Consider the following 20,477-nt stretch of genomic DNA (forward strand, 5'->3'; position numbering starts at 1 on the left):
TAGAGAGAGGGAATGCTTGGAGCAGACGGGGATGCAGAGGGAAAGGAAGAGAATCTCATGTAGGCTCCCTGCTGAGCATGGAGCCCCTCAAGGGGCTGGATTTCATGACTCTGAGAGGATGACCTAAGCTGAAATCAAGAGTCAGATGCTTAACTGACTGAACCACCCAGGTGCACATCCCTCAAATAAATACTTTTTAAAACTTTTTACTTTTTTTTGACAACCCTACCGTTTTTGCAGCAAATATGAACCTCTTTCTTTATTTTTTAAAAGATTTTATTTATTTATTCATGAGAGGCACACACACACACACACACACACACACACAGGCAGAGAAAGAAGCAGACTCCTTGTGGGGACTTTATCTCAGGACCCTAGGATCATGACCTGAGCCAAAGGTAGACACTCAACCCCTGAGCCACTCAGGTGCCTCTATGAACTTCTTTCTTTTTCCTAATCCCTTTCTCCTTTCTCTATGATTTTATTCTCTTAGAGGATAGAGAGGAATTGAATGAATAATATCAGTATAAGAAATTAGATTATAACCAGTATAATTAATGTGTTTTGATCATTAAGAAAATACTTTGTAGTGTGTATAGATATGGAGATTTTCACTAAATTGAATTAAATATAAAGTCAACTTAATGACTTAATCAAGTCCTCTCAAATTGCCATTTAGTTCACCCATACTGTGTCAAGCAAAACCATTAAACTCAGGAGTTCAAAATGCATGGGATAAGATGAAGATCTCTGATTATCACCCCTACCCTGGCTATTTGATCTCATAAGGTCTTCTGTTTGTGCAAAATAGATTAAATATAATTGAGACAGGGTAAGAGCCTTAGGGAAAAGTCAATTGTATCAAAGAGGGAAAAAATATACAACATAACCCAGAGGTAAAATCAAATAAAATACAGATTTGAAGCTAGCTAAAAGGGAAAAATTAATATAACAACTGCACACTGGAAAAGAAGATATAATGGCTTGCATTATTACAATTACTCTATTAGAAGGATTATTGTTTGGAACAATATTAAAAATCCTAGCAAGCATACTTTATTAAGAAAATATAATATCTTATTAAATTGTAAAAACCACAAAACCACGATATATCATCAAAATAAAAGGATATTATTTACTAATGTAAATTAAGTGTTTAATAAATTCAGATATTGAAGTTTTTATATAAGTAGAAGAATAATATGATCCTGGATATATACTACCTGTTATGTATTTTCATAAAGTAGATGATGAAGCTTAATTGAAAATTGGTATGCAACTAATATTAGGATAATTAAGTAGCATATAAGCATGATGGATTTAGATCTTCACTTCTTATATAAAAACTTTCAGATGGAGTACATGTCTTATGTGTCAAAAAAGAAATCAGAAAATATTTTATTATCTTGGAGGAAAGAAACCTTTCTAGTTATGTCACAGCCTTTGAGAAATATAAGAATATGTGAAGGAAATGGTCAGCAGCTGTCTTTAAATCTAGTTATTCCTTTTCCCAAGGGGTTGCCCTCAAGAATGAAAGAAGCTAAGTGACTTGGACAAATCTTGAAAGAACACGAATGGCAGACCTGGTGACTACACTAATGGTATTTCTATGGTACAGACGGTCCTTATCTCTAGTGTGCTATAGCAGTGTGTAATTGGTCTGTCTTGATTATTTATGGCAAATAAATATGAAGAATATGAAGTCTATATAGCTGTGGGCCTTGAAAAACACTTTGTTATTTATACTGTCAGAGTATAAAACAATGACATACAGTGGCTACTAAGACATCTCCCTTCTGTGCAAATGTTGTGATCACATACATGACCTGAAGACCTCAGATATTAATTAACCTGACTTAGACAAAGGACATATGATAAGGAAAGGAAGGACCTAGGAGGTTCTCTCAGTGATCTCGACTACATCAGGCTCTACTCCAGGCCTATCTTCCTTTATTCATTAAAACTTGATACTGGGTAAAATCTAAATTCGTACCAGTCTAGGCAGGACAGGGGCTTGAAATGGTGTCTCTCTGAGATGTTGTCCCCAGAGATGCTGAACCTCACACTGCCTCTTTGGAAGCAGCTAATTCTTAGCATCATTCCTCATTGTTGTCTTTGCAGACAGGATGCTTTTAGAAATATTTATACGTAATAAAATATTTTTTTAGGTTTCTACAGCCTAAGTTTTATATACATTTCTCCATATACCTTCTCCTGAAGCAGAATTTTATGTCTGTCAAACGCCAAAGTCTGTGTTAACCCTTTTCTACGTGAGATGGAAATTACCCAGTACAAATTGTCATTCCTTCCCTACCATGTCTGATGTGTATGGCTGACTTCATGATGAATGTCCAGCACGTTCTGCTACCGATCAATCCCACTGTAGCTTACAACACCAATAAATGGTGCTTTAATATTTCAAGAAGCCCTGTTGATCTATGCCGTTTAGCATTCAGAATGAATTGTGTTTGTTATTCTTAGTTATACAGTACTGTCTACCAGGAGCAGTATGATTGTCAGTGTAGACTGAGCATTAGAGATAGAATTAAAATACTGGGGAAAAGGTTCAGGATGTGTCTAGGAATGGGTGAGGTCTGAGTCAGGGGCAAGGCACAGTGAAAACTGTAACTGAGTCAAAAGAAATAGAAACACTTAAGTTAGGGATATCTGGCACTATTTTCCCTTATGTATTGGTCAGTATTTATAATACATCACATCAACTCTCAATCAAGAATGCATTTAAGAAAATAGCTCATGGTGTAAAAGTGATCCAGGAATGCCTGGTTTAGCTCTCTGCAGGTACAAGCTTGGCTCAGAATATGTCCTGCAGCTCTAACAGGAAGCTTTATCTGTAGACTGGTATATATTAAAAGACATTTGTCATCAGTGTACTATTAATTAATATGTGCCTTGCAGGATGGGTGTTTGTATCATGCATTGCCTCTGGCTCAGATAACACCTATTAATCTTATCTATACCTTATATAAGAACTCTGGGTTTTGTTTTTGTTTCTTGTATTCTTAGAACCTTTTAAAAAAAATACATAGGCTACTTTAGTCTACTTCAAAACCTGCATACGAGAATATGGTAACTGTTCCACAAGGAATAGATCCAGCCAGGTAGCAGAGGTGGTGACAGTAAGCTCTCATGAGAACCAGCAAGTCATGTTTAAGTCATGTTAAACAGTATCACTGTTTTTGGAAGAACAGAAGTAAGAGGATGAACAAAATTAATCATTGCATCAAATACTGAACTTTAATAAAAATCCCCTGTGACAGTGTGCTTTTTTATTGCCAGATGCTTAAACCAAAAAGAAACAAAAAACTATCTTATTTCAAATGTCCACTTCATGCTGAGCCAAATCTTGAGGTGCCTACAGAATCTTTATAATAAAACCATGAATATGTGAATAGACTGTGATTAAAATGAACCTGGCCTTATGCATAAACCATAATTAAGGATAAATCTCCCATGATCTCTGCTCCAGCTATACCAGATTTTCTTCATGTCCTCAGGTGTCTGTTCTTTTTCCTAGTTTATGGCCCTTGTTACCTATCTGCCTCTTTGTGAGAAAAGCAGAATTGTTTACCGATTGACCTTAGTGATTTATGGTGTTTCCTGGAGACAAGCTATGTTGGAAAGAAAGCAATTCTTTCTGGAGTGACTTCATCTAAATTCAGTGTTCTGCAGGACTGGGGCCCCAAGGTGATGAGCACACAGCATTTCCAGCCCTTCTACACTTGTATACATAAGCCCAGCTGTTTGGCACTCAAGTAGTTTATTTTTCTTCTAGTCATAAACCACTCTGATGCTAACTCTGTAACATGGAAGCACAGAGAAGGAGCAAGGTCCTCCCAGTCCATATGCCACTCTGTACCCCATTGTGTCATTCTGTAAGTTTCAGAGCTACTGGGTGACCATGCTTCACTTGATCCTTCTGACTTCTTCCTTCATTACCAGGTCATTGCCCCAAGACTTTCATGCAAAATGGTGCATGGGAAGATTAACCTCTCATCTTGTTAATTCCTTTCACTCTTCAGATCTCAGTTACATACTTCTTTTTCAGGAGTCTTCCTAAATTCCTCTCCCTCATATCATTTACAGACTCATAGCTTCATATAATTTTTATTGGTGTGTTTGTGTAGTACTCATAATACTCTGGATTAGGGTTTTCCATATGGGCAGTAGTCTTGAGATCAAGGATAAAGTATGTTTTACTTACTATTGACTACCTAGAGTTTGGTAAATAATAAGGTCCAATAAGCAGTTGTTAAATGAATGAAGGGAAAATCAGTTGATTAAAGAAAGTACAGGTATTATATGAATATTATTACCACCTTTTTGTTGATAAAAACAGGAGCTATAGTCTATTTTCAAAATTTCAGTGAAAATGGATTTGATCAACCATACATTAAGGACTTAACTGATGGTCATGGGTTTATTCTGTAGCTAGTTAGAAATTGCCTCCTATTTACCCGTCCCTGTTGTAGGCTCTGAGGATACAGTGCTGAGCAACATGTAGAGTTTCTGGTGTAGTTTGCAGCTCATTGAACAAAACAGACAACAAACGGTTATGCCAATAAATGCCTCGTATGCTTAATATTCACCTGACATATTTGATATGAAGGATATGTAGGGTCTAAATTGTAATATAATAGAGTGATGACATAGTTTACATCTGAGACTGATGAAGTCAAGTAAGAATAAGTTCTGAATAACAAGGTTGAGTCATTCTTATAAAAATGATGATGCCAAGGGAAGTTGGTAAACAGGGATTTGGGAATATAAATCAAGAACTTGTCAAAATCAGTGTTCCACCAGGCAAAATTCATCATGTGATGGTATTTGAAATACATTTAGTTTCTAATAAGTGTATTATAGATAGCCATAGCCAACCATGGAATCTATGAGAAGGATTAGAATTGACTCTGTTTAATCACACATTTCTAGAAACCTTGTACACAATACATAAAATGAGATATTAGATGATGTTTTTACAGACTTATGCTTTATAACTTTCCACCATGAAAATATCATTTTTAGAGGATCAGTAAATAAATCATATGTTAAGTAAATAGTTGTTAGATTATACTCTACATACTACATTTTTTCTGACAATCCAAGGTATGAGTTTGGGGAAAGAAAGCTCGCTTGCCCTGTTTATTGTTGGCTAATGAGTAGACAGTGCATATTTATGGCTAAGACCACGTAACAAAATAAACTGTCCCTGTTCTCCCATAAAGAGTAGCTACTTTAAAACTTACAATTCATCTACTATATTGTGGCAGAATTATGGCATATTTTTCTGCATGTAAATGAAAATAAACAGTCAAGTGAATACAAGGGAGGCAGTGACTCATTACATAATAGAATACACAAAAAAGCACATTGTGGAAACCACAAAAAAATAGAAAACATGTACCAGACACATACCCGCCTTTTTTATTGAAGTTGAGTTGACATACAGTATTACATTAATTTTACATGTACAGCATACAGATTCAACAACTCTATGCTTTATGTTGTGCTCACTACAACTGTAGCTACCATCTATCACCACCACACAGCACTATTAGACGATCATTGATTATATTCCTGATGGTCTACCTTTTATTCCTGTGACTCTTCATCCATAACTGGAAGTCTATACTTCCCACTCCCCTTCACCCATTTCTCCCATCTCCTCCTCCTCCATTTCCCCCACAGACAACCTATTTCTTGTCTGTATTTATGAGTCTCTTTCTGCTTTATTTGTTCTGCTTTTTTAGATTCTACATACAAGTGAAATAATATAGTATTTGTCTTTTTCCATTTGATGCTTTTCATTTACATCTTCTAAGTCCATCTATGTTCTTGGAAATGACAAGCTCTTGTTCCTTTTGTTTAATAGCTGAATAATATTACATTGTGTATATATACTACATCCTCTTTATCCATCACATTTTTATCACTGGATACTTAGGTTACTTCCATGTCTTGGCTATTATAAATAATTCTGCAGTATATATAGGGATGCATATTTCACTTTAGTGTTTTTGTTTTCCTCGGGTAGGCACCCAAAGATGGAATTACTACATTGCATGTTATTTCTGTTTTTAATTATATGAGGATCCTTCATACTATTTTCCACAGTGGCTGCACCAATTGATAATTCCAGCTAATAGTGAGGAAGGCTTCCTTTTTGTCCACATCCTTGCCAATACTTGTTATTTTTTTATCATTTCCTACTAGCCATTCTGACTGCTGTAAGCGGATATCTCATTGTGGTTTTGGTTTGTGTTTCCCTGATGGTGAGTGATGTGGACATCCTTTCATGCGTCTCTTGGCCATCTCTATGTTTTCTTTGGAAAAATGTCTATTCTAGTCCTCTGTGCATTTCCTAATTGGATTATTTGTGGGTTTTGTGTTGAGTGGTATAAGTTCTTCATATATTTTTCACATTAACTCCTTATTAGATATATTAATTGTGAATATCTTGTCCCATTCAGTAAGTTGCCTTTTCATTTTGTTGATGTTGTTCCTCTCTATGGAAAATCTTTTTATTTTGGTGTAGTCACTCGTTGATTTTTGCTTTTCTCCCCTTGCTCAAAGGAATATCTAGAAAATTGCTGGTAGGGTCAGTTTCAAAAAGATCACTGCCTATGTTTTCTTCTATGAGTTTTATGGTTTCACATCTCACATTTAGGTCTTCAGTCCATTTTGAGTTTATCTTTGTATATGATGTAAGGAAGTGGTCTAGTTTCATTGAGTTGTGCATAGCTATCCTGTTTTCCCAGCATCCCTTTTGGAAAAGACCATCTTTTCCCCATTGTATATTCTTGTCCTCTTTGTCATAGATTAATTGACCACACATTTATAGTTTTATTTCTGGGCTCTCCATTTTAGTCTACTGATCTTTGTATCTGTTTTTATGTCAGTACCAGACTATTTTGATTACTACAGCTTTATAGCATAGTTTGAAATCAGGGAATGTGATACCTTTCAAGTTTGATTTTGATATTCATGGTCTAAATTGGTATGAACCAATTTTAGAATTCTTTGTTCTTATTCTCTATAAAATGACACTGGTATTTTGATGGGAATTGTACTGAATATGTGGATGGTTTTGGGTAGTGTGGGTGTTTTTTAATATTTTTAAATTTTATTTATTTATTCATGAGAGACACAGAGAGAGAGGCAGAGACATAGGCAGAGAGAGAAGCAGGCTCCATGCAGGGACCCTGAAATGGGACTCAAACCCGGGACTCCAGGATCTTGCCCTGGGCCAAAGGCAGACGCTGAACCACTGAGCCACCCAGGCATCACAGTGTGGGTGTTTTAAAGTAGAATAATTTCATCTTCCCTGTGTATATATTTAAGTGGTTTACTTAAGTATTTAGCTCTCAACATGACATTGAATAAACACATTAAGGATGTCAGAAGATGAGTTCCTAAAAAGGAAACAATTTAAAAAAGAGTAAATCTTTAAGTATAGATTTTGTTGAAAAATGTAAAAAAAGATAATTAACATTTCTATCAAAGGGCCATAGTGGGTGACTTGGCAAAATTTGCAGAAAGTAGTACATCTTTGTTGTTGATCTTTTTGTAGGCTACCCAGATCAGCTCTTAGAACTGGGAAATGTATCTCTCCAAAGATGGAAATGGTTTTTGATTAACAGTTCTCAGTTTTGAACCTCTATAGAAAGCTAACTCAGCTAAAGAGATCCTACCCCATGGTCAGAATCTTCTTCAGAGATGGCCTATATTTAATAACTTTTTGATATGGCAGCCTAAAGACCCAGGTCCCAAACACAGAAACTGCCAACTGAGATGGGTCGTCACTGCAGGGCTAACTAAGGCTTGGCTGGGACTGGGTTGCTGTCCAGCTTCATTCTCTGCAGAATCCTGTATCTTTTTTCTCCCTTCCTTTGATGTTGATTCCAAAATACTCCCCAGTAAACTTTCTCAAAGGCAATCAACCCCTCAAGTCACCTTTCCTGGAAACCCAACCTTGACATTTTCCAACCTTGTCCTCCTACCTGCCATTATGAACATATCAGTTAGTTACAAGACTAGTCTCTTCTTGACCTTTCCATTTTTGCTTTGGCAACACATCCATGCCTATAGGTGAGGGTAAAGAATGAAAATTTAATGTAAAAATATTTGTTCAAAAGTGTTGGAGTTGTCTGTGACAGGCTAACTTTCTCCTGACTATTCTGATCTAAAAACTCTAGATAAAATTTCAAGTAAGCGAATTTGGTTGCAATGAATTAGTTTTTCTTCTGCCACCTATTTTGTGGATCCTTGTGTCTGTTACTTTATGAGTGTCATCACAAAAATTAAATGAGGGTTTTATGAGTTATCTGTCCTGTATAAAATTTGCAATAAAAGCTGTGAGGAAGACAGTATAAGAAAGGAAAGGAATACCAACACTGGAATTTTATGTTTCAGAGCAATCTAGTACAGGGTCAGTTTTATTTGGTTGTCAGTGGTCTTGCAATCTTTTGTGTTGCTTTAATTTGGGTGATATCCTACCTTAGTGTAAAAGTTCAATTCTGTTAAAAGGTATGCTTTTAACTTTTGCAATGATATATTTTTCAATATTCCTTATTATCACTTTTTTATTCTACCTGTAATTATATAAATATTATTACCTCACCTAAATACTTTTCTCATTCCCGTCTGCAATACTAGAAGGCAAATAAAGGAATTACATAGGAGGTATTTAGTCAGGAAATATTATCCTGGAAAATTATCCCTATGAAGATATATATTTTAAAGATTTTATTTATTTATTTGAGAGAGAGAGAGAGTGAATACAAGAGAGACCCCAAGCATGAGCAAAGACAGAGGCAGAGGGTGACCGAGAAGCAGACTCCCTGATGAGTAAGGGTTTGATCCCAGGACCCTGAGAATCATGACCTGAACTGAAGGCAGACCTTAACTGGCTGAGCCACTCAGGTGGCTCAAAAAAAAAAAAAAAAGATATTTTTTTCACATATGATGAATTATACACTTTAATGTCCCTCCCTCAGCAGTTTGAACTCTCATTATATAATTCTATTCTTTTTTTGCCTTAGCACACTACAGAAAGAATAGACAACTACCTGATCCAGATAGACTTCATTGATATAATAAAATTGGTAATAGCCATAAGCATTGCTTATATCCAGGCAATGACTATCCCATGAGAAGGACTATAACGTTGTGATCTTCTCCAGCATGCCAGCATGTCTCCAATGTTGATGTGCAGATGGGATAATTTGAAATTACTTGGAGCCTCAGTTGAACCCTTAGGAAGCTTATCATCTTATGCCTTTTCACTTCTTGCATCTGATTTCTTGATGTACTGCAGAAGCCAAGTGAAAGCATTTTTCAGATGTCATCCACATTAAAACATGAGAACACCGAATACAAAACTAGGATTTCTGGTGTTTCTTTTTTTCTATTTGGAAGGCAAATGGATCTGCCAAATGTCTATGAGACAGATTGTTGGGTATAAGATTGTTGAGCAGATTGTTTCTCCATGCATGCATAGTCCTTCAAATGCACCAAACTGAGAGTTTGCAAAACACACTAGAGTAATACATTAAAAACCAGTGCTACATAAACAGATTGCTTAGTTGTTCATCTATCTTTTATTCTGTATTTTTTTAAAGGATTTGCAACCTCAAATCAGTGATGTTTCCATCCATGGCTCTGGACATCATTTTTCAGGTGCTAGAAACTCTGAGATAAAAAATATACTGTCCAGGGGCACCTGGGTGGCTCAGTGGTTGAGTGTCTGCCTTCCGCTCAGGGCATGATCCCAGTGTCCTGGAATCAAGTCCCACAATCAGGCTTCCCACAGGGATCCTGTGTTTCCCTCTGTCTATGTCTCTGCCTCTCTCTGTGTGTCTCTCATGAATAAATACATAAAATCTTAAAATATATATATATACTGTCCTTAAGGACTGAGTTTAATGCAACTGAAAGTCAGAACTCAAGAATTAATAAGGCAGCTCTGAGAGTTCTAGGTCCTAGAAGGGAGTTGTTTTCATTGATACTGTGGCTCCCACATTCTCCATGTTTGACCTGAGATGGGGTGATGTGAGCTGTAAGACAAAGATGGGGGAAAGTGAGCACAATTGTTCTTTGGGAGAATAGTGCATTTTTCATTTCCCCTTCCCTTTGAAGTAGAAGCACCATTTGAAAGCCAGTGCTGTTGATCTCAGTACCCTCAGTCCATGGTGCTCCTTCTGAGAAAATATTTTCCTTGTTAGTTCTTACTAGATATCTAATGAGGAGATGATGCTTTGGAGAGGACAACCAAGATTGTTGGTTATTACTTAGCTATTAGAGGATATTAGAGAATGAAATTATAATGACAGCTGATGTTTGTGGAGAAATTTAGAAACTAAAAAATTTATAGATTGGAGACTGTCCTCAACTTGAAACAACTTCTTTCCTGGGAATATGCTATGGTTATTTTGGGGTTTGTTTGCCTTTTAAAAATAATATCTAATCTGAACAAGTGGTAGGAACTGTCTCTCTTTAAAAGATTTTTTTCTATTAAAAAACAGGAGGTCAAACAAGCAGGCTAACTCATCCCTCAGAGTTCTGTTGTTTACCCTCTCCAAATTTATTTCTTAGATATTGAAAATAAAATCCTACAAGGTTGCTAGATACTTCCTAAAATTGTAGATTTTTTTGAATACTTCTTTACTGAGGTTAAAATGTATTAATCTGGAGCACCTGGGTGGTTCTGTCGATTACCCATCCTACTCTTGATTTCTTTACTGAGGTTAAAATGTATTAATCTGGAGCACCTGGGTGGTTCTGTCGATTACCCATCCTACTCTTGATTTCGACTCAGGTCATGATCTCAGCGATCGTGGGATCGAGCCCTGTATCAGGCTCTGTGCAGAATCTGCTTGTCCTTCTCCCCCAACCCTATCCCCTCTCAAATAAATACATACATACATACATACATACTAATTTAAAAATCTTTTACAAATGTATTAGTCTAACGTGATAAACCTGATATTATGTGAAATATAATTATAAAATTACCATAACCTTGCTTCAATAGTGATTTCTGTGGATTCTGCAATTTAGGCCCAGTTCTAAATTTTCTTTTGTACTTAGCCAATAATACATAATTTTCTCTTCTAGACACTGTTGAGGAGCGCACAGGTTTGCACATTTCCAATTTGCTTATTCATTATCCTAGTGCCACAGTGTAATTGGATCTGCAATTACTAATACAGATCTCATCATGCATTTTCCCATCCTTAGAAATTTAGGGATTGAAATTCTGAGAAACATTTGAATCATACTCTCTTGATGTTTCCCTTATTCAAAGGAAAATTTTTTTTAAATATATTTTTTTAATTTTTAATTTTTATTTATTTATGATAGTCACATACAGAGAGAGAGAGAGAGAGAGAGGCAGAGACACAGGCAGAGGGAGAAGCAGGCTCCATGCACCAGGAGCCCGACGTGGGATTCGATCCCGGGTCTCCAGGATTGCGCCCTGGGCCAAAGGCAGGCGCCAAACCGCTGCGCCACCCAGGGATCCCTCAAAGGAAAATTTACACTCAAGTGCTATAGGACTCTTTTATCAGTATTGATGCTATATTGATTGTATAAAATACAGGAGGTGCCCTGCATTAGGATGAAGGAATAGTAGCCATGTGTAGTGAATAATGTAGACAGATGGAGAGATAGGAAGATGTATAGATAGGAAAGCAGAAAGATACACACATCCATTATGGTTCTCCAAAAAACCAAGAAGTCCTATTTTGCATGGGTAATATGGAAATTATCTCCAGTGATATTTATGAATGTCATTGTCTCATATGTGTAATATACTACACAAAAGTAAAATAATGCCGGGAAGTTCTTCAACTTTTTTCAAGCTAACCGAAAAAGCAAATAATTTTTAAAAACACTCTTCATGAGCATGCGATTTATAATTTTGCCCCCAAAGTTATCTTCCTCTGAATCTTTTTCTCATTGAATCCATATTGTATTTGTTCTCTCTCTCCCTCCCTCACCTTCTCCCCCATTTCCTCTCCTTCTCTGTATACAAAATGTCTGTGTGTGTGCATGCACACATGTAACTTTAAAAAAAATTAAAATCCAGGTGTGTGCTTACTGTGGGGTCTGCCATCAGTGGGGTCTGCCATTAGTTCTATTTCACTGGTTTGCTGATGTATAGCTAACTTGTTAGCCAGCTGAGTACACAACCCTCAGCTTGATTGTGCACATAGTTGCCACTATATAAAATCATCTTTGAGTCTTCTTCCAAATTTTTACCCTAAATAAGACTCCTATTATAAAGAGGAACTCATTACAATAGTCCCTTCTTATCTGCAGGGAATATGTTCCAAGACCTCTAGTTCCCTGTGGATGCCTGAAACCTGTATAGCACCAAACTAGATATACTGTGTTTTTTTTTTTCTAAACATGCATACTTAGAATAAAGTTTAATTTATAAATTAGGCACAGTAAGAGATTAACAACAGTAACTAATAATAAAGTAGAACAGTCATAAGAGTATACCACAGTAAAAATTGTGTGAATGTGGTCTCCACTTACCTTACTCTCAAAATATCTTTATTTTTTTAAGATTTAGTTTACTAAATCTTAGTTTACTTATTTTAGAGAGAGAGTGAGAGAGCATGAGGGCTGGAGGAAGAAGCAGAGAGAAACACAAGAAGACAATGCACTGAGTGTGGAGCCTGATGGAGGGCTCCATCTCAGGACCCTGAGATCAGACCTAAGCTCAACTGACTGTGCCACACAGGCACCACTTAAAATATCTTAATGTACTGCACTCGCCCTTCTTATGTTGATATCAGATAACACAGTGCCTCCGTGATGAAATGAAATGAGGTGACTGATGAAGGCCCTAGGACATAGTGCTACTGACTTTTTGATGAAGGTCAGAAGGAGGATCAACTGCTTTGAAACTGCTGTTAACTGTGAAAAATGGAAAGTATGGAAAACAAAACCATGCATTAGGGTGGCCTAATGTATTCGCAAAGAGTTCTGCTCCATAGTCAGATTTGGGCAATATTAAAATTCTTTATATTAAATCAAAACCCATGACCATATATTTCCTGCCCATTTATCCTATTTGAAACCATTGCAGTAATTCTAGTTAACAGAGTGCTATGGTTTGAATGTATGGGCATGTGACCCACTCCCTTCCAAATTAATATATTGAAAACCTAATGCCCCAAGGTATTGAGACCTTTGGGATGTGATTAGGTCATGAGAACCCTTATGTATGAGATTAGTGCCTTTGTAAAAGAGGCTCCAGAGAGGAAGCTCCTGCCTTCTGCTACGTGAAGATATAAGAAGTCTGCCACTTAGGATGCTAGGCCTCCCCCAACCATGCCAGCATCTTGACCTTGGACTTCTAGCCTCTGGTACTGTGGGAAATAAATTTCTGTTATTTATAAGCTACTATTCACGGTATTGTGTATAGCAGCCTGATGGAGTGTGACCCTGAGGGACAAGTTTCCTATGTTCCCTCCTCTAGTCCTTCCCTGTTGGTTTGCTGGTAAGTTCCTATCACCCAAATGTCATACTAGAAGCACTCTGTTCTAACTTCATCTACAGCGCTCTATGTCAGGTAGCTTACCTCCCAGAACACAGACTACCTCTAGCTCCATTTCATTTCATTATTTTCTGGCAGTTGCATTGTCTGAGTGGAGGAAGAAACATCTTCCACAATGATTACTATGTTTCCACAAGGAATACTTCCTTCTACCATTATTTTTTTCATATTTTCTACACTTTTATACAGGTTTCTCTCAGAAAGTTTATTTTTTAATAGTCGTAGCCCCTAAAGTTCTGATATTATTGTTTTGTCCTGTAGAAATTATCCTACATGAATTCCACATCACATAATTCCTGTTTTCTTTATGTCACATCTGACAGATGTCCCCCCCCCCATTGATTTCTTATATTTATTGGATAAGAGTTTCTTTTAACTTAGCCATGTTTTCTTCTTCTGTACTATTTACAGAGAGAGACAGAGACACAGGCAGAGGGAGAAGTAGGCTCCCTATGGGGAGCCCAATGTGGGACTTGATCCCAGGACCCCGGGATCAGGACCTGAGCTGAAGGCAGATGCTCAACCACTGAGTCACCCAGATGCCCCTTCTGTACTATTAGTACAACTTGTTTCTAATTTTTACTTCTTACCCAAGAAATTACAATATGAAAATTTAATTGTACCATCTTCAGTCCCTTGTGACTTATGTTGTTGGAATACTTGTTAATTCTACTTTTAAAAATTGGACTCCTATATTATTATGTTTTTAAGTAGTCAATATTTAATTATATATCTTACCATTTTCCTACTTACTTGGTACCTATTCTTGCTGTCCCTTCAATCTTCGAGCTGGGGTGGAAATGCAGCCTTCAGAAATCCTCTAGCTATGTTTACATTTTGTTTTCTGAAAACAGTTTTATTTTGGTCATACTCTTGAAACACATCTTCTCCAGGAATTAATTTATTGAGTGGTAATTAACTTATTTCAGCACAGAAGGAAAAAGCATTTCTCTGTCTTCCACTTCGAGCTGTCACTCTTGGGAAGTGCTTCTCAATCTGAACGTTGTTTTGAAGATAGTCTGTCTACTTCTAAGATGATCATTTTGTCTTTTATGGTTTGAAGTTGTACGGTGAAGTGTCTGGATGTAAATTTCCTTGCATCTATCATGCTTGAGCTTCCTGTTGTCTTAGTCTATTTGGGCACCTCTATCAGAAGTACCATAAACTAGATGACTTATAAGCAACACTTATTTCTCAGAGTACTTTTCTGTGAAATTTCACAAGGTGGAAGGGACAAGGGAACTTTCTCATGCCTCAATTATAACTCACTAATTCCATTCAGAGGGCTCCACGTTCACGACTTAATCGCCTCCCTGTGACTCCAACCTCTCAATACTATCACCTTGGGGGTTAGGTTTCAACATATGAATTTTGAGGAACACAAACATTGAGACCATAGCAATTTTTTTGATTCTGGATGGGTGGGTGGAGATCTTTGATCAGTTCTGAAAAATTCTCAGCTAAGATCTCTTCTGCTATGGTTTTTCCTAGGCATTCTGTGATCTCCTTCTATAACATTGATAAGACACATATTTGATGCATTTTATATCCATATCTTTACATTTTCCTCATATTTTACATCTTTCATCATTCTTTATTCTTTTTTTCTAATTGTTCAAACCTAACATAATATAAAAATTGTTCACTGACATAATCAAAATGGGCAATTGAAGAGTTTTTAAAAATATATTTTTTATTTCTAGTATAGTTAACAGAGTATTGTATTAGTTTTCAGGTGTATAATGTAGTGATTTTTGCATTTCTATACATTATTCACTGCTCATCATGATAAGTATACTCTTAATCTTATGACCTGTTTCACTTCTACCCCCACCTATTTCTCCTCTAGTAACCATCAGCTCTCTATATTTGAGTCTGTTTTCTGGGTTGTCTCACTTTTTCCTTTGTTCATTTGTTTTGTTTCTTAAATCCACACATGAGTAAAATCAAATGGTATTTGCCTTTTTCTGACTTATTTCACTTAGCATTATATTGTCTAGATCCATCTATGTTGTTGCAAATGGCAAGATTTTATCTTTATGTCTAAGTAATATTCCATTGCATATGTATGTGTACATGCCACCTTTTCTTTATTCATTCTTCTACTGATGCATACTTGGCTTGTTTCCATATTTTGGCTATGGTAAGTAATGCTACAATAGATAGAGGTGTACGTATAACTTTTTGAATTAGTGTTTTCATAATCTTCAAGTAAATACCCATTGGTGGAATCAGTGTATTATATGGTAATTCCCCCCCCCCTTTTTTTTAAGTTTTATTCAAATTCCAGTTAGTTAACATAGAGTGTAGTATTAGTTTCAGGTATGATTCAACACTTGCATACAACACTTAGTGCTTGTCACAACACATGTACTCCTTAATCTACATCATATGTTTAACACATCCCCACCCACCTCCCTTCTGGCCACCATCAGTTTGTTGTTTTTGGTTAAAAGTCTGTTTCTTGGTTTTCCTCTCTCTCTTTTTTTTCCCTTTGTTCATTTGTTTTATTTCTTAAATTCCAAATATGAGTGAAATCATTTGGTTTTTGTCTTTCTCTAACTATTTCACTTAGCATAATGCTCTTCTAGCTCCATCCATGTCATTGCAAATGGCAAGATTTCATTCTTCTAATGGTTGAGTAATATTCCATTGTATATATACATACCACATCTTCTTTATCCATTCATCTGTTAATGGACATGTGGGCTGTTTCCATAATTTAGCTATTTTGAATAATGCTGCCATAGACATTACACTGCATGTATCATTTTAAATTAGTATTATTGTATTCTTTGGGCAAATACCAAGTAGTGCAATTGCTTGATGGCAGAGTAGTTCTATCTTTAATTTTTTGAGGAAACCCCATACTGTTTTCCACAATGGCTGTACCAGTTTGCATTCCTCCAACAGTGCACAAGGGAAGGGTTCTTTTTTCTCCACATCTTCACTAACACTTGTTGATTCTAGTGTTTTTCATTTTAGCCATTCTGGCAGGTATAGGGTGATTTTCATTTGTATTTCCCTGATCAGGATGTTGAGCATCTTTTCATGTGTCTGTTGGACAGCAGTAAGTCTTCTTTAAGAAATGTCTGTTCAAGAAAAAAGAAAAGAAATATCTGTTCATGTCCTCTGCTCATTTTCTAATTGTATTATTTGGGTTTTTTGATGTTGAGTTATATAAATTCTTTATATATTTTGGATACTAACCCTTTACTGTATATATCTCATCCCATTTAGTAGGTTGTCCTATAGTTTTGTTTATTGTTTCTCTGTGAAGAAGCTTTTTATTTTGCTCATGAGTTGTGTTTGTTTTATTTCATTGTTCTTTTGCTTTTGTTTCCCTTGCCTTAAGAGAAATACTTGAAAAATGTTACTATGGCCCATGGGGGAGAAACTACTACCTGTGTTCTCTTCTAGGATTTTTATGGATTTAAGTTTTTAATCAATTTTGAATTAGTTTTTATGTTAGTCTAAGAAAGTGGTCTGGGTTTCCCAACATCATTTGTTGAAGAGACTTTACCATTGCATATTCTTGCCACCTTTGTTGTAGATTAATTGACCCTATAACTGTGGGTCTACTTCTAAACTCTGTTCTATTCCATGGATCTATGTGTCTGTTTTTGTGCCAGTGCCATATTGCTTTGATTACTATAGCTTTGTAGTATATCTTGAAAGCTGGGATTGTGACACCTTCAGTTTGGTTCTTTTTCAAAATTGCCTTAGCTATGTGGTTATTTTGTAGTTCCATACAAATTTTAGGATTGTTTGTTCTAGTTCTATGAAAAATGCTATTATTTTTATAAGGATTACATTAAATCTATACATAGCTTTGATAGTATTAAAATTTTAACAGTTTTGGTTCTCCCAATCCATGAACATGGAATATGTTCCCATTTGTTTGCATCATCTTCAATTTCTTGTATTTTTTTAAAGATTATTTATTTATTTATTCATGAGAGACACAGAGAGAGAGAGAGATAGGGAGAGACAGAGACACAGATAGAGGGAGAAGCAGGCTCCATGCAGGGAGCCTGATGCAGGACTCGATCCCGGGACTCCAGGATCACACCCTGGGCCGAAGGCAGGTGCTAAACTGCTGAGCCACCCAGGGATCCCCTTCAATTTCTTTTAATATTTTATAGTTTTCAGAGAACAGACTTTGGTTTTCTTTAAGTTTATTCTTAGATATTTTATTGTTTTTGGTGCAATGGTAAATGGAATTATTGTCTTAATTTCTCTTTCTCCTGCTTCACTATTAGTGTATAGAAATACAGTAGATTTCTGTATATTAATTTTGTATCTTGTGATTTTTACTGAACTCATTTATGAGTTCTGGTAGTTTCTTTGGTGGCATCTTTGGGGTGCAAACCCCCATAGGGTTTTATATATATAGTAACATGTCATCCACAAATAGTGAAGTGTTTGCTTCTTCCTTACCAATATAGATGCTTCTATTTCTTTTTGTTGTCTGATTGCTATAGCTAGGACTTCCAGTACTATGTTGAATAAAAATAGAGTGGTCATTGTAGTCTTGTTCCTGATATTACAGGAAAAACTCTCAGTTTTTGTACCACTGAGTATTAGATTAACTGAGGGTGTGTGTGTTTTTTTTTAATATATAGCCTTTATTATGATGAGATACGTTCCCGCTCCACTTACTTTGTTGAGCATTTCTATCATGAATGGATGTTGTACTTTGTCAAATGTTTTTCTTCATCTATTGAAATAATTGCTTTTTATCCTTTTATGTTGATGTAATGTATCACATTGATTGACTTGCAAATATAGAACCACCCTTGCATCTCAGAAGAAATCCCACTTCATCATGGTGAATGACTTTTTAAATGCATGATTGGATTTGTTTTGCCAATAATTTGATGAGGATTTTTGCATCTAAGTTTATCAGAGATAATGGTCTGTAGTTCTGTTTTTGTAGTCTCTACCTGGTTTTGGTATAAGGGTAATGCTGTTTTTATAGAACGAATTTGAAGTTTTTCTTCTATTTTTTTTTTTGAATAGTTTGGGAAGAATAGGTATTAACCCTTCTTTAAATGTTTCATAAAATTCATCTGTGGTACCATCTGGTTCTGGACTTTTGTTTGAAGAGATTTTCTTTTTCTTTCTTTCTTTCTTTCTTTCTTTCTTTCTTTCTTTCTTTCTTTCTTTCTCTCTCTCTCTCTCTCTCTCTCTCTCTCTCTCTCTCTCCCTTTCTTTCTTTCTCTTTTTTCTCTTTCTTTTCTTTTCTTTTCTTTCTTTCTTTCTTTCTTTCTTTCTTTCTTTCTTTCTTTCTTTCTTTCTTTCTTTTTCTTTCTTTCTTTCTTTCTCTTTCTTTCTTTTTTTTTTGGAAGAGTTTTAATGAAGGGGCTATTGATATAGGTACAAACAGAGTTAAGGAAAATCAATAAAAGATGATGACATGCCCCTGCATAGCAGCAGCAAGAAACACCTACCACCTCTAGACCTGAAGGAGCAAGTGGAGGGAGTTATAAAAATCTAGCAAGACCTATCGCTATTAGGAGGGGGGGTGCCATGGTCCAGTTGGAAAAGAGCCAGGGGACTAAATCCAAACTTCCCTCTTCCACCACTTATAATCTCCTACTGCTCTCTAATTAATTCCTAATAGCAAAATCCAACAGGGAGACATGGGTGCAATAAAGCCTGGGATATAGGGTAGGAAGGAGAGGAATGATACATTTAAGGGAGGGGAAAGGAGAATATCCTGCTCATGTGTATGCTTTAATGAAATGCTTCCACTAAAACTAAATCAAATTTATTAACCTGTTAACATGTTTACAATAAATATGCAAACCCATTACATTAATAAAGAAGAAATAATCCCTAATTTTCTAAGTATTACTTTATGATATTTCTAGACCACCAACAAAATTTTGTCATAAGCCTGGACTCCAAAGTGACTTAAAACATTTTCTTATTTTCTTCTGTGGGTCTGTAAGTTTGAGTTCTCATAAAACTTTATATTATTATGACCAAGGACAAAATCTAGGCAGAATATTTCACAGTAAATATTCATAAATAAAAGACTTTATATGATATATATGTAAATATAATTTGTTTTATTTTTTATTAGAAGTATAATTTTACAGCATGAAGAAGAGAACTAGCATCCAAGAATATTAAATTACGTAGTTCTGTTTCTGAAGTATGACAGAAGATGGTAAAATTAAACTCATTGAGACATCTTATTAAAAAACATACATAAAACAATCGGCATAACTTTCCACCCTATAGCACTGAAATTAATGGAGTAAGGAAACCAAGTGAGAATTAACAACAAGATGATAGAATTTGGATTTCTCTAGACAATAGGGATTTCATTTCTTCAACACTGAGATAGCACTTGATTCTGAAACTTGTCATTATATTTTAAATTTGTTATTTCTATGCTCTTCCCATAAATTAAAGAAAAAATAAAAATTATCCTTCACTGCCATGTTAATATTGCTTGCACTTAATTCAACTTACTACAACTTAGAACTTCTCCACCTCCACAATGTAAACAACATAAACACCCTCTGGTTTAACATATACAACCCTGAATCCTGTATTTTAAATTCTCAATGTCTTTTGAAATCTGTGGAAATGAAATTTTGAGTATCATTGCTTAGTATCACAATCTTTAAAATAGCAATTCACTATGACTTGTTTAAACTTGCCTTGGGAACTCTGTTTTTTCATTCCCAACCCCCCCATATCCAGAACATGTTGTTAAAAATGCTGTGGTCACCTCTGGATTTTGATTTAAAGATACCCTAAGGTCAAAATCCCTCTAGACTTTCTCAGCCAGGTTTTGTGACCATACTTAGAATTTCTGCCACCAATATCATTGTGACCTTGGAAGATAGCTCATAAAACTTCAAGCAACAAT

The 20,477-nt window shown here is 35.7% G+C and overlaps 1 protein-coding gene across 3 annotated transcripts in view; it reads right to left on the bottom strand.

Moving 5' to 3' along the window:
* LOC144321982 (uncharacterized) overlaps positions 1 to 20,477 on the bottom strand; it is a 566,375-nt gene that overhangs the window by 54,853 nt on the left and 491,045 nt on the right. The window contains exon 8 of one of the 3 annotated variants that reach the window (XR_013387526.1): positions 15,261 to 16,680. The exons of the other annotated variants lie outside the window; for them this stretch is intronic. The gene's annotated coding sequence lies outside the window, so the exon portion shown is untranslated. Of the gene's footprint in view, positions 1 to 15,260; positions 16,681 to 20,477 lie in introns of those variants that run through there. 3 annotated transcript variants of the gene reach the window in all.

The sequence above is a fragment of the Canis aureus genome, chromosome 10 (genome assembly GCF_053574225.1).
Source record: "Canis aureus isolate CA01 chromosome 10, VMU_Caureus_v.1.0, whole genome shotgun sequence".
Taxonomy (NCBI): domain Eukaryota; kingdom Metazoa; phylum Chordata; class Mammalia; order Carnivora; family Canidae; genus Canis; species Canis aureus.